Source organism: Anser cygnoides, chromosome 12 (genome assembly GCF_040182565.1).
Source record: "Anser cygnoides isolate HZ-2024a breed goose chromosome 12, Taihu_goose_T2T_genome, whole genome shotgun sequence".
Taxonomy (NCBI): Eukaryota; Metazoa; Chordata; class Aves; order Anseriformes; family Anatidae; genus Anser; species Anser cygnoides.
This window is the reverse complement of record NC_089884.1, coordinates 4823055-4837304: the sequence shown is the minus strand read 5'-3', so window position 1 is coordinate 4837304 and position 14250 is coordinate 4823055. Positions and strand designations below refer to the sequence as shown.

Sequence of the window (14250 nt, the reverse complement as noted above, 5' to 3'; positions counted from 1 at the left end):
GTCCCCCCAGCTCTCATACCAATAGCAATCATCTGTCTGGGTGTTATAATGGGACTAGCAAATGTATATGTCAGCAGTGTTTTTGGAAGGCTACGTTGTGCAAATGGGCAAGTATATGAACTTACTTCAATTTCAGTGTCTCTACTGTAAATTCCAGTGCCTCACTTGCACTTTGGACCAGAAAAGGAGGGGGTGGAATTGGCTACATTCACACAAACAAGGATTTGGCCATACATCTTCCAGACATGTTATGGAAATGAATTTCTTCCTGTCTTCCCCCTCTTTCTTGAAGATACAGAGATACATTTGCATGGATAACATAAAGGCAAAGCTCAGTTAATCGTTGTGCCTAACTCATCATGCCTTTTTGATGGGCTGATTTTTATTGGATTATTTACCTTGTAGAGCTTCACTATGTCTAAATTCTTAAAAAAATCCCTCCCATGTCCTTCCATAGAGCTGGATTCAACAGCAACAGTTGCCACCTGTTTCTTACCATGCAGTCTTTTTCCTCTCTTCTTTCTAAATGTTTGACACAACTGGGCAGAGTCGACATCCCATTTTCTCCATGTGTGACATTGCTCAGTGGCAGCTGCTAAAAGAAAAGCCCCATCATAATCAGCGTGTTTTGCCTGTAGCATAAGGCATTTCAGAAACATTGAAAAGCTGAAAGGAAATAGAAGATAAGTTGGAAATCATGAGCTGAAATGTGCACTTCCATTTCAGAGATTAAATTAGAAAAATATATTATCGTGTATTTAAAACAGTATCATCAGCCAGCTTGACAGCTCATCTGGGCTCACGCTGGGCTGCTATTGAAGAGACTTGGGCTAGGATCCAGCCTTAGGACTTTCACATCTCTGATATCCAAAGGCTGGTTCAAACTGTAGGGCACTGCTGCTTGGTGGGGAGCAGAAGAGGTTTCTGCTGGAGCATCCTGCTGACTGCAGCACTTTGCAAACTCAAGGACAGGCCAGCATTACCATTTTAAAGTGCTGCTGACCCATCAAGTGCGAGGAGGAATAGGAAAATAATAATGGAAAATTTGCACAGCTGGAGAAATGGCTCAAATAGAACAGACCTATGGAGAACATAATGGGCAGGTAGGTGTAAATAAGCAACCATTTCCTGGTCATCAGGAAAAGGTCTTTCCTCATCAAGAAAAAACAGGGCAAGTCCAGAGAGCACTGAATCTGTAACAGAACTCCCTAGGGAGAAGGCTCTGGGCTTGCCAGTCCCTCAGTCTGGCTCCATCACTGAATGTGATGAAAGACTGCTGGGGGTCATGAGTTTACATCTGGACAATATCACTGATTCTTTCCCATTTGTACTCTGTCCTGGAAACATGCTTTTGGGCACAGTTAGAGGCAAGGTGGCAAGAGAGGTGGAGCTTGGGTGAACTTTCCTCCCGTGTCAGGATAGAGACAGAGTTTGCATTAATATATGCTGATCTCTGCATGTCTCCATTAAATGGTTTTACACATCTGTAATTATTTCCTATATAATTGAATGAAGGGACATTTATTTCAGAATTGCATATTGCTTGCCATCAAGATGAGCTTGGCTCGAACCACCCACGGAGTACAGAAATGAAGCATTTGTTCCCATCAGCCAACTCGGAAGCAAAACCACAATGATGTCTTTGGACATACTGATCCAAGTCAGGGGTCTGTCATTCAAAAGAGAGATTATAAAAAAGGATTGGCTATAGGCTTGATTTCACCAGTGTTACCCCTCTTGAACAGGGAAGCTGCTGAGCAAGGCAGTGTGAGGAGAGCAAGCAGAGCTGGCATTAGTTCTGTCCTGTGTGCACCAAGAGCGCAGTGCAGCCGTTCTTGCAAGGAGCACACGTGGGCTAATTACAGCTTTCATCTGATTGATTTTTTCTTTGTCCATTTCATATTTTTCCAGTAGTGCTTTTAATATCAGAAAGTCCTCTGGCTCTTTGACTCTCCCATTTCAGCTGCATCCTGGGCTCCATTCAAAATTATGATACAATCCCAAAACCTTGAGCGTAAGCCAGGCTCTCTCTTTCCCAAACTGGCAGGCTTCACGAGAAGCAATGAACATATTTTTCACAGTTATGCATCTTGCATCTGACTCAGGTTGTTGTTATTATGCAGTAAGTGTTTCAGTCTGAACATTAAAGAAAAGAAAAAATGTCAGGTCCTAAGGGGGGAACGAAATCCACTAATCCAACATAGGCTTTATTTGCTTGTTGACTACCAACCAGTGCTGAGGACGGCGGGACTCCCAGAGCTTCAAACAGGATTAGAGGGTAGGAAATAGGACATTTATTTCAACTCAGATTCTTATTTAAGTTTTTATTCTGGCTACACAGCTAGGTATTTGGACATCTGGCGAAAACTCTTGGCCACACACAAGCTCTGAAAATGTTGTTAATCTGTAAAATCAATATTGTATTTAGGAAATTGCTCACCTACCTGCATGTTTGTGACTACTAATTCATCCATACACTATTTCTCGTGTTATTAACTATGTAGGAAAAGGCATTACTTTCTCTTCATCACTCTTGGACAACTTATGTCACCTTGTATTTATGACATGCAACACAATGTAAATTATTTTATTACTGTTGATTTGTATCAGCTGGAATGTTTCAAAAAATGTAATTTCCATAAGTGGGATCCATGTGCTGGTTAAAAAGTGCTTGAACACACCTAGCTGATTACATGAGAGTATGCTGGGCATGCACAGATGCAGTGTGGCCCCTCAGATCTCAAAAGACCAGTCGTCCCACCTGTAACCAGTGCTCTGATTCTCACACTGTTAAAATAATGAGCTGAATCTTGCTTTGCTTAAGAATCAGGAGGCTTGAAATAGAGACTGTGGAAGTCAAACAATGGGGTGGTTGCTGTAATTTCCTAAAGCTGTTGTGTTTGATTTGCCTTTAACTCAGTTAAGTATCTTGGCAAACCCGTAATTTGAAATCTGTAGAGGCTGAGCATCACACCCTGCTAGGCCTATCAACAGATGGAGGAATTCCTGGAGGCAAAATGTATATCCTTGTGCTACTTTTTTTTCCCTTCATTGTAATACTAATCATGCATTGAAATTATTAGTGAACTTGGAAACTGACAGATTTATGTGTAGCGGAGGGTGCCACTGGAAAAGCGTGGGACTAACAGATGCAGGTGGTAGGGGGTTGCCAGTCACGGGCTGACTTTTGTTGTTAGCAAAGTAAAAGCTGATAATAAACAAGGAAATCAGGTCTGCAGCCCAGACAGCAGAGAGCTTGGAAAAGATGAAGGTGTTTGGATTGGAAACATGCAGCATGAGATGAGACCCGAGAGCTTGCCCATCTCTTGAGCTCAGACCAGAGCCATGAACCTCACGTGCTGGTTGTGTAGGATGACCCGTGGGAGTTACAGGGTCCTGCTCAGTCCATGCCCTTTCCTGAGGAGAATAAAGCCTGTCATTGTCTTTGTGATGCCCTGACACCAAGCTTTCCAAGCCTGCACCCTGGCAGCCCTTCTGCTTCACACCATTGCAATTAGCTCCTAAAGGAGACCCTGGGTGCACCAGGCTTGATTCAGGGTCTGCCAAAGACCTAGCAAAAAAACCTATAACTTCAGTCATGCAGCAGGGGCAAGCAGACATATATATTTTTGACAAATGAACTGGAACGAGCTTAAAGAAGTCCATGCATTTTCTCTTTACTTAGCTTGTTAGTGTTTTCTTCATTAATCATTGATATTGGAAATAGCTAAGTTACTGTGGGAGTGAGCTGACATTATTTTTTCCTCCAAAATAATGCAGCTTTATGCAGGTGCTTACAGAGCACACCTTACTGGAGTATCCAGTGATGGCACCAGCTGGGTTCACTCCTGCACCCTCAGGTGAGCTGGCAGGATTTCAGACCACCTACATCCCACAGCAAACTTCTGTGGCTTCCCTCTGGCATGGTGCATTTTGTCCATCTTCCCCAAAAGGACAGTTCTCTTTGCGAGCAAAGCTCTTTAATAGGATGCACATCCCAGGGTACTATTTGCTCCAGTTGTCCTCTGTGTGCTGTTATGGTTTTACTTTTAAAACCCTTCAAAATCATGTGCAGACTGAAAAAAAAAACACACCCCACCCTCCAGAAAAACAAGTCCAGGTGAACGTTAGTATACAACACAGATGGAAATGAAATTAATCATGCAGAAAGTGCCAATGACTTATTATACATGAACAGGACGGGAAGTACGTTTTGTCTAGTCCCAAGGCATTTTAAAATAACTGTTCAGCATCTTCTCACCTGAAATGTATCATCTTATTGATTTTGAGCTGACTTCTGCAGATTGACTCCATCTGCCTATTTGGCTGTCATGCTTTGAAGTCCTCAACTGCCCAGAAAATGGTGCCCCTGCCATTCCCAAAGATGTTTTTAATGCAGCTGTTTTAAGGTGAACTAGAACAATAGCCCAAAATGAGAGTAGCCGAATAATAACACCAGCCAGCTGGGAATAACGAGCACACAGCCACAGCTGAGCTCTTCTGCTATGGGATGGAAAATCTGGGTCGTTTTCAGGATTAACCATCTACACAACCAGGATAAAATATTTTCAATTGGAACAAGATTTTGTCAATTTTCACTGTACAACATGGTCGAACAAGAAAGAAATGTCAGGTCACTTATTGCACCAATTTATCTGCCAGCTAAATTGTTCCTTCTCAGGCCTTCTGGCAACATTCAAGACTTCCTCGGATATCTTTCAGACTGCCCCAAGATTTCCTTTTATCAAGTATATAATTCTTTGCAATAAAAACAACCCCATTGGAGTAAAACACCAGGGGAAAAAAAAGAGAAAGAAGTAAAACTCTGTAGATATGGGAGTGAAATGAGAGCATCTCCCCCTTTCAGGCCTGGAATTGCATTTCAGGGTTGGTTCACTGATCACAGGCTCGGGCTGAAAGGGCTCCTGGCTGGCGCACGCAGCAAGCAAGTCTGGTGGAGCGTGCAAGGCGGAGGGAAGCCTGGCTGTGCGATTTCGCTGTGCTTATGTTTAACATAATCTTCAGTCATGACAAATTTATGCAGAGCTAGAACATTTCAAAAACGTTAATGCAAATGTAAAACGTACTTAAAAAAAAAAAGTACATCCCCTCCTTTGCAGCCTTTGTGAACGGGATCAGTTAACGGTGCTTAAGCCTGCAAATCCCAGGCTCATCTGTGCCACGGTCCCCTCCCGAGTGATCGGTGTGCTCCCCCACGTGCTGGTGGGACTCACAGGGTTTTCTCTGGTCCTGAAGCTGCCTCATGTCCAGAAACACCTTGCTCATAGCTGGACAAGCTTGGAAAATGCTTTTAGGTTCATTATCACTCAAGAAAACTCTGGAGCACAAAGTTGAGCTGAGGATCAGGGTGAAGGCTTTTTACCTGAATGAGGACCCAAAGGCTTTATTCCTTCACAGTGGAGGACGAGGCAGAAATGATTCCAGCACCTGGCAAAACGAAGCAGGTGACTCTGAGGGCTTCAGCAGTGAAATCTCAAGCACAGATCCCCGACTCCAGCTCACCCGATACTTCCTTTCATCTCTATTGGAGATGATCCAGCTCTGCCCAGCAGCTCCCATAGCTCAGCAAAACGATCAGAACAGCATGCCAGTAATCCTGGCATAACGAGAATGACACATTAATCTCACAGCTGGGCGTAGCCACCAATGGCCAAAACTCTGTGCATGAGGGAATCGAAGGAGCATTGCACCGTTTGTGGGTTGTGCTGTTCAAGGCAACCCAGGGCACGGGTACCCTAAAAGGCACGGGTGATTTTGAACACAAGGTGCTTAATGAGATGCAGAGATAAAAAACCAAACAAAACAAAGAAACAAAAAAAACCCACAAAACATTGCATGTCTTTATGTAGCTTTGGTTTTCGGAAATTAATCACAGCAGGTTAGAAGGTCCAACACATTTTTGGAAAGACACATAAGCATGGTAATTTTTCTTAAAATAAAGAAAAAAAAAAAGTGCGTGGTAGCAGTACCACTGCCAGCATTATTCCCAATGGGGAACAACAGGGGCTCTGCTAAGCAGACAGCACTTCACCTTAAGTATTAAGCTAATTCCCCTGTACCATCAGGAGACAGCTTTCCTGCCAATCACTTCTGGGTGCATGACAGCTTATGGCTTAACTGCACCTATCTTGTATCATTTAACCAGATAGTATCTGTTTTGACATTCATGACTGAGATACTTGGCTTGTAATTGGGGATGAGTATAACAGAGCAGAACAGAGTGATTTCCTTTCCCAAGGATGGTAGGTAGGGTGACGTGGCACTCTGGTGCTTAACTTAGCTGCACAACAGAAACCCTCCTATTAATGTCACCGACTAGGGCAAACAAAGACTTGTGTATGACTGCAAACTCCACGGGGAAAAGGTGACATGTCCCGGAGGTACACAAGCAAGCTAACACTGTCTGGTTGCCAGTGGTGTTGTCTATACTCGTGCACTGGGCTCTGCATCAGCAGAATGCAGACCTTTGCAGAGCGTTGGCACTAAGTGGGGGAACAAGTGGCTGCTGCGGGGCAGGCAGGGTGCCCTGCTGCAGGATAAAGCTCTGAGCATCAGCATGACGTGGGCCCGACCAACATCCTGTGCTTGCATGGTGTGTTATTTGGTTTGCCTTGTAATATTTTAGGAGAAATTCTGGATTATGGAAGTATGCTGTCTCCTGACCTCCTTTTTTACCAAATGGAGGAAAAAGTGCAGATCCTGTGATGAAATCTGCCTTTGTGGCTTCTGCTTTCAGCTGAAGAGGACAAGTGGGCAGTGTCCGATCAAGACGAGCCAGCGCTGCCCTATTTCACACCAACCACACAGCTGGAGTGTTCCGTAATTCAAGTAGACCAACACAAAAACTGACGCCGAATATTGGATTTTCACTTGTATCAGAACCAGGGTGGAGAAAGGACGGATTTTACACTTGTGTGTCCGAACAATACTATTATTCTTCCTGAATGCCTTTGATAAAGGAAAACTGACAAAGGTATTGACAGCACAAACCAGGAAGAATTATGAGACTGGAAGAGGAGATTCAGTTCCTTGAGCTGTTTGATGTAACCATTACTGTCGGGTGAGGGTCCTAATTAATGCAGGTATCTCATTCTAATTGCATGGATCAGGCTGCTTTGTCTTTTCAATAATCTATAGAGCTGTACCTGGCATTAATCTTATTAATGGAACGATTACACTGCCTACAAATTAATTTCCAGCATGAGATTATCTATGGGATGTGCTTGTGTGCAAAAGGATTTCTTCCTTTTGAACTGTAAGAATGGGAATCTCCCAACGTCCTCCAGATTTTAGGATTTACATTCTCAAAGTTGGCCCCTGCTGTATTAAATAAATAAATAAATAAATAAATAGCTGTCAGGTATACTCCTGTAGGGTCCATGTATTGCAAGTATGTGTTTAGATAGGCCATATATTTATATACTTTTCAAGATGAATAAGAAAGCAGGCATTAGGCTGAAAACTCTCTCAGAGGCATGCATTGCCTCTTAGCCTTGCTGGCAGCAATGATCTTGGACAGTATGCACGAGGGCAAACAGCTCCAAAGCTGCCACAAGCAGTGTTCACCCCTGGACAAAACAATAATCCCTCCTGCTCTCTGGAGGTAATCTTCCCAGCAAATGGGAGGCCCTTCTCACCCAGGAAAAAAAATAACCAACACACACACATAAAACCCACAAACAATGTGGTATAAGCTAACGGTCAAAAGAAAATCCCCTCTCAAAAACTGCCATTTCCAGAGTTCCAGTTGTTATAGGCGGTTGTGCTTTTTTCCTCCTCATGTTGTTGGTGCACGAAAGTTAAATGCCTCATCATTTAGATTTCCATTAGAAACACAAGCAAAAATTGAAGTGACAGCAATATAACCGTGGTATATTTCAGCCACTAGTGACATTGATGTCTGAAGCTTGGCACTGTCAGGACATCTAATAAAAACAAGATTGAAGCGACAAAAAGAAACAACCCTGTGCCAAAGCTTTAATTTCTGTACACCTCCTTGTCTTTGGGTGCTGTGAGTCCGAGTGGGATGTGCTGAGCTGAGACCCTGCGCGTGGGGCCACTCGTGCCTCTGTTTAACCAAAAGACACCGAGCCCACCTGCATTAAAACCCTCGAAGCAAACCCATATGTCTCCATGTCATGGAGCAGAGGTGGACACCACCTGAGTAACTGGAGGCACTTAATTTCCCTGAAAGTCACCGCGCGTTTAAGACACGTATCGATTTCCGTACCATGTTAGTACTTTATGAGTGATTTCTTATGTAAGTGTCAGGTGAGAGACATGAATGGAGACCTAATTAAAGTGTATACAAAGTACACGCAGTAAATCTCTTTGGCAATGTCAGCCTGCTTTAGAGCAGCCCAGGAGAGCAAACAAGATGGCATAAATGAAAGATAAAGAAATACTAATAGTCTGCGATGCTCCCAGAGCAGCAGCTTAGCTTGTGAGCCACTAGCATGAAGTGGCTGAGATACTGAAGGAGAAAAAGTGCAATTCCTGGGGCATATTCCGCAGCCCTAAACCACAAAACAATGGTAATTTTGCTCTTAAATAACAACCCTGTGTTTCTCTCCTGTGTTGTAGCCATTTTCCCACAATGATTTAAAATTAATGTTCTCTCTCCATCAACGATCCATCCCGGTAGATTTTTATACCCACAAGAGCATCTTAGAGAAAAAGAGTGCAGCAAATACCAGGGAGGTGAAAATAATTATTATTTTAGTATTAGAGGTAAGTCAGTACCAGGACAATGATCTGTCACTTGTTCTGTGACATTCAGCTGGTGCTGCTGTCCTTCTAGGAGAATTGGACCTTGCTTACCATGAGCTGGGCAGGATCCCAGGACCCTTGTGCTTAGATTTTGGGTGGCTTGAAAGGCTCACACGAACTAACCGCGAACTAACAGCTTTGTGGCAATGTATTCAAAAACAAAATGATTTTGTAAGTGTCTGTCAGGATGGATGAAAACAGATGCAAGTTTTCTCCACCTTCAGTCCCAGCTAGGCAGAAATTCTGGTCTGGAAGTTTTACACAGTTGCTTTCTGCTTTTGGGAAATACCACGGCCAAGGTAATAAATACTAGCGGAAATAAATACCATGGTATATTGGCTTGGGCATAGCACTGCACTAACTTATCTCTACAGCTCTTTGGCTTGTGTTTCTGCACAAAGAAGCTAAGGTCCAGGTCAAGGTATTAAACACCTGACTCCCCAAGAGGACTGCCCACATCTGAATAACTGTGGGCTTGGGGTGGATGTTTTCCTTACCTTCTCCTGAAGATGTGACTCAGGAGTTTTTCAAAAGATTATTACTTCTCTTATTTAAAAGGCTGGTCCAGATTTGGCACCATAGTCCCTCTAAACTCCCGCACTGGTCCTTGGACAAGGAGAAAGCTATTCCCAACTTTTTATTTTGGCTGGGTGGCCTGGGACCTATTTAAATTTTATTCATCCATTCTCTTCATTAAGTCTGCACTGGGATGAAAGTCTTCTCTTTTAACCTCTGGGTTTCCTCACCTTGTGCCTGTACCCCTCCTGGATATTGTGATGGAGCTGTGCACGATGAGAAAATCTGCTCATTTTTGAAGCCAGTCATTAATAAGGAGCAAGATGGCTTTACCACGGGGATGCCAGCATTACTTGGCTGACAATGTCCCTTACGATCCTGGAGAGATTTTAATGGATTGAACAGGTTGATGTTGTCATTTTCAATTTGCTGAACCATCTGACAGCGTTCCCAACAATTAGCACACACAAAATATGAAAATATGTTACCTTTTACATTAAAAAAAAAAAAAGAAAAGAATATGGGAAGCTGCCTAGTCTCTAGAGTTGTATAATAACTTGTTATTATGAGGTGCTTGCTTTGACTTTAAATAGATTTTGGTACAGCAGAGTCACCCTAACCTTGGGATAAATTTAGCTGTCGCCTGAGTCAGTGCAGGGGTTTGGGATCATTAAAAGCTGATCAGGAATTAGTGCGTGGCACCTGCGGTTGGGGCTGCAGGATGCAGCAGCTATGCTCGTGCAGCCCAGGGGTGGGTGGCTCTGGTGGGCCCAAGGACATGGGGTGCAGGGGGGGATTGGTGCCCAGACCCCCACGCACTGTGCCCATGGTGTCACTGCTTGCACCTCTGCGAGTTCCAGCCCGCTGTTACACAGCAAAGTGCAGGAGGGAGCAAAGGGATTGCCCAAGGTCATGGACAAAGAGGAAAACCAGGACAAATGAACACCCACAGACATGGAGGGTCTGCGAGGGAGGTTGCTCAGGCTGGCTTACCAGGATTAAAGGTTGCTTTTGTGGACATGAGATCGTGAAACACAGCTGTCAGGTAAGGAGAGACTGAAAAGAACATCTAACGTCAACACCCCAGAGGTAGCAAGCATTTTTTTTTTTTTAATGCATTAGCAGCTGCAGTCATTTTAGACCCTCCATGACTTATATTACAAAGAAATACATCTGGCTCCTGGCAGTGGGGCTGATGCTAGCACCAGAGGGACACGGGGCGAGCTCCTCTGCAGACAGGGTGGGCTAAGGAGGCTCCCGAGCTCCCCAACAAACCATGGGGTTCACATGGAGGCTCTAGGCAGGAGGATCTGCGTACGAGAGGCAGGGCTCAGCCTTGGCTTTTTCCTTCCCATCCCTCAGTATCTCACACAGCCATGTGTTGGGATGCCTCTGTCCTATCAGGCACCTCCAATGCTTCCACCTGGCTCTTTTCCTTCTGCACCAGCTGAGGAGGTGAAGGGGTTTGGAGAGCAACAGGGAAGCCATTCGGAGTGCGTGTGGCTTTTGGGCAGGCAGAAATCCTTTAAACAAAGCAGCCAGGCTGGGCTGGGTGACGTGCCCCCACCCAGGACGAGGGCAGGAGAAAGACCTCCTCTCTCCGAGCCCTGTCAGCATGGAAGTGACCTCCATTCTTCACCGCCGAGCAGCAGATGATGAGTAACGGCTCAGGCTCTGCTACCTGTGCTAAGGCAGGTCCTGGAAAGCAGGAGGCTGGAGAATGCATCCATCTCAGTGCTGAGAGCAGCACGAGGAAACCCGCAGCCAAACTCCTCTTCCTCTGCCTACGCAGAGCCAGCCGGGCTTGCAGCCAGGAAGGGGGGACCGAAAGGGCAGAGGGGAGCCCCCGGCCTGGCACCTGACCTCTACGGGAGGATTCAGAGGTGCTGGTGGCTGCAGCTTCCCGTGCTGCAAATTTCCATTTATTTAACCTCAGGAGATTCCTCTGGTCCTTTGCCCGTCGCTCGTAGGACATGAAAGGCACAGCCAGAAGGGCTGCGCTGCGGCAGCCAAGCGTCTGAGCCTCCGAGCCTCAGCCTCGCGCGTGGGTGGCAGATAGAAGTCTCCTCCTCGAGCATCAAAATCCTGAGCCAGAAGTGTAGGAAGCTTTTTGTTTCCTTGCAGGTTTTCATGCTGCTTCTCCTAGAGACAGTTTTGAGAAAGACTGTCAGAATATCTTCAACAAAATACTAAAGAAACACACTGGGAACTGTGAAGGCTCAGATTTGAATATAAATATGAACTGACAAGCTGCTTCATGTGGTATCATTAAACTTCACAGTTAGACTTTTTTTGAAAACCAAATTATCATGTGAAAATATGTCTGCAATGTTAAACTTGAGATGAAAACTGCTTATTTTTCTGTTTAGGGCAATAACCACTAGAAGGAAAAGTTTCTGTGATTCAGTGTTTAACAGGGTTTTGATTTATGTTTACGTTTATCGCAGCTTAATTATGAACAATATTCTCGATACTGCAAACACGTGGGGGTTATAAAACCGACGAAAAACCGGGGGGGTTTGGAGATGGTTTGATGCTCCGAGGTCTGGCTGGGCTTGCACCGGGACAAGGCAGCGGAGCTCGGTGACCGCTGGATGTCACTGTTAAGTCACGCAAACACCGGCATGACCCGAGGGGTGCCCCTGTGCCTCCCGCATCCCCTGCCCCACACTGCCCGGGGGGCTCAGGGGGTAAGCTCCAGCAAAGCCCTCTCCTGCTTTTGGGATAAAAAAAAAAAAAAAAGGCTTTTTTTTTTTCTTTTTCTCCCCTTTATTCCCCCCACCCCCCATCATTTTAAAGAGTTATGCAAAGTTCAAAGCGCTGAGGCAAAGCTACTTGGGCGAAATTTAGGACAGCAGGAAAACAAAGCAAGGTTTTGCTTTATCCTCCCAAACAAATCCCCGTACTCCAACCACCACAGGACAGCAATGTGGGGTTGGTCCGGATGCATAAGGCGTGGGGATTGCTGGCAACTTGATTTTGCTGCTATTAATGCCACAGGAGTGAACAGGAAAAGCTGTGTAATTCATTGCCACAAATCAACCAGCTTAGTGCTAGGTCAGAGCAGTGAATCCTACAGTGACCTGGGTGTAGCCCGCAGGACTTTTCTTCCCCAGTGCACAGATATGTGGATCAGGTCCTGAGATACCCCAAACACAAGCAAATATCTAGGTAGCGTTCTCCTAAATAAGGATATAAATGTGTTTCTCCTCTTTTCTCCCATTTCTCTTTGTTCACAGCTTTGACAACACGGTTGTTTTCTGTGCAGATTTTGGACAGTGTGTACTTCTCTGTATTTTTAATGCCAAAGCCATGGAAAATGGGCTCATATTATCAAAGCATCACTCAGGAGCAGGCTTGCTTCCCTCGCCATTTTTACTAGAAAGTGGCCTGTTTTTTCTTAATATGCCATCACAAAAAAATTCCTTTGAAAAAAAGGCCTGTTCTTGAATTCACAATGGGCTGTGACAAACTGTGAATTTCAAACAGTTTCACATTTCATTGCAAACATTTCCCGCTCCTCTTCACACGAGCAAGTCAACACAGATGCTTGCTCCAGCCCCATTGTAGCTCCCTGTCAGTGCTGCAGGGCTGATTCCCACCGATGTTAATCTGGGGTTGCTCCTCTGATGGCAGGGGCTTTGCTGCCGTAAAACTGAGTTCAGCCTCTAACACATCACATCTTGCTTTAAAAATCCCCTGCCCAGCGATGCCTTGAAGGATGCCTCGATGGCTGAAGGGCTGTTATCGTGCTGTTGTGGCTGTCCGTCGAGGCTGATCATTGATGCTTTGTAATGTTTTCCTGGGGCTCAATGCCTCGCGAGGATGTTCTGAGGTGATTTAGAGCAACAGGGGCTGGGGTAGGACCTGCTGAATGGACAGGGTTTATTTCTCCTACCTTTGGACAGTATATTCATGGTGATTTTCTGACGCTGTGTGCTAGTTAGTGTGATGGGACAATGACCTGTTGTGGTGCCTTCTCAGAGCAAACATACCATAATTTAATCCTTTTGGGGCCAGACTCACAAGTGCTCAATCATCTGTGATGGACAGCTTCTCCGTTTCTTACCCCCCCCCCCCCCCCCCCCCCCCCCGTAACCCCAGTTTCCCATGACCTTGGCTGCATTGTGAAACCCCAGGGGCAGAGGCAGTACCAAACACTGACCCTGGCACAACAGCTTTGTAGAAGCTACAGAATTGCTTGTAAAAAGCGTCACCCCCAAAGCAAACGGTGTTGATAAGATAAACCTCTTCATGAAAGTTACCTACCCCTTCCTTCGTCCGGCGAGTCCAAATTCACTTCACTTATCCCCTTCTTTCATGGATCCCAAATCAAAATGCTCACTTTTGTCCATTTGCCTCGATTGGTGTCAGCTGTAATAAAACATCGCTGTGCTTCAATCTAGGGAAACTTAGCCAGGTGTTTGAGGCTAACCAAAGTGTTTCATTCTCCCCAGCTGCCGTCAGCTAAAGTAATGACAAAATAGATCTCCAGAAAGGAGAAAACACTCTCAATCCCTGAAATATGTTTCGAGTGTACATATAAAAACATAAGGTATGGGGAGGGCTTAGATCACAGCTCGTCTCGCTGTCATCTCACCAATTTCTTTTATCGCCAAGCCTCCTTCCCACTGCCCCGGTTCTGCTCCCCACTCGTTTTAGCTCTTTCCTTCTCCCTCTGATCTCTGACATTGCCATGAATAGTTCAGTCCATCTTTGCTGAGGAAAAAACTAAATCAGCTCACGCAACCCTGGTGCAGAAGAAGACAGCGATATTAACACCCGGAGAAAAGGCTCAATTTAAGTGCAGGGTAGGAGCCTCCGATCCCGTCCAATTTTCAGATTTGTGTGAGAAACTGGGGAAACATCAGCTGCAGTAGTTGTTTCTGACTTCATCAGGATCTCACTCCGTTAAACTAAGCGGAAAGTGAGGTGGGCAGGGAG

General features: G+C 45.1%; 1 long non-coding RNA gene across 2 annotated transcripts in view; it reads right to left on the bottom strand.

The window, feature by feature from the left end:
* Positions 1–9227: 9227 nt before the first annotated feature.
* Positions 9228–14250, bottom strand: part of LOC106044873 (uncharacterized) — an 89022-nt gene continuing 83999 nt past the window's right edge. The window contains exons 3-4 of one of the 2 annotated variants that reach the window (XR_010834590.1): positions 13576–13680; positions 9228–11448 (exon numbers count right to left, since the gene is read on the bottom strand). This is a non-coding gene — a long non-coding RNA (uncharacterized lncRNA). Of the gene's footprint in view, positions 11449–12115; positions 13174–13575; positions 13681–14250 lie in introns of those variants that run through there. The other variant, XR_010834589.1, reaches the window with a different exon arrangement.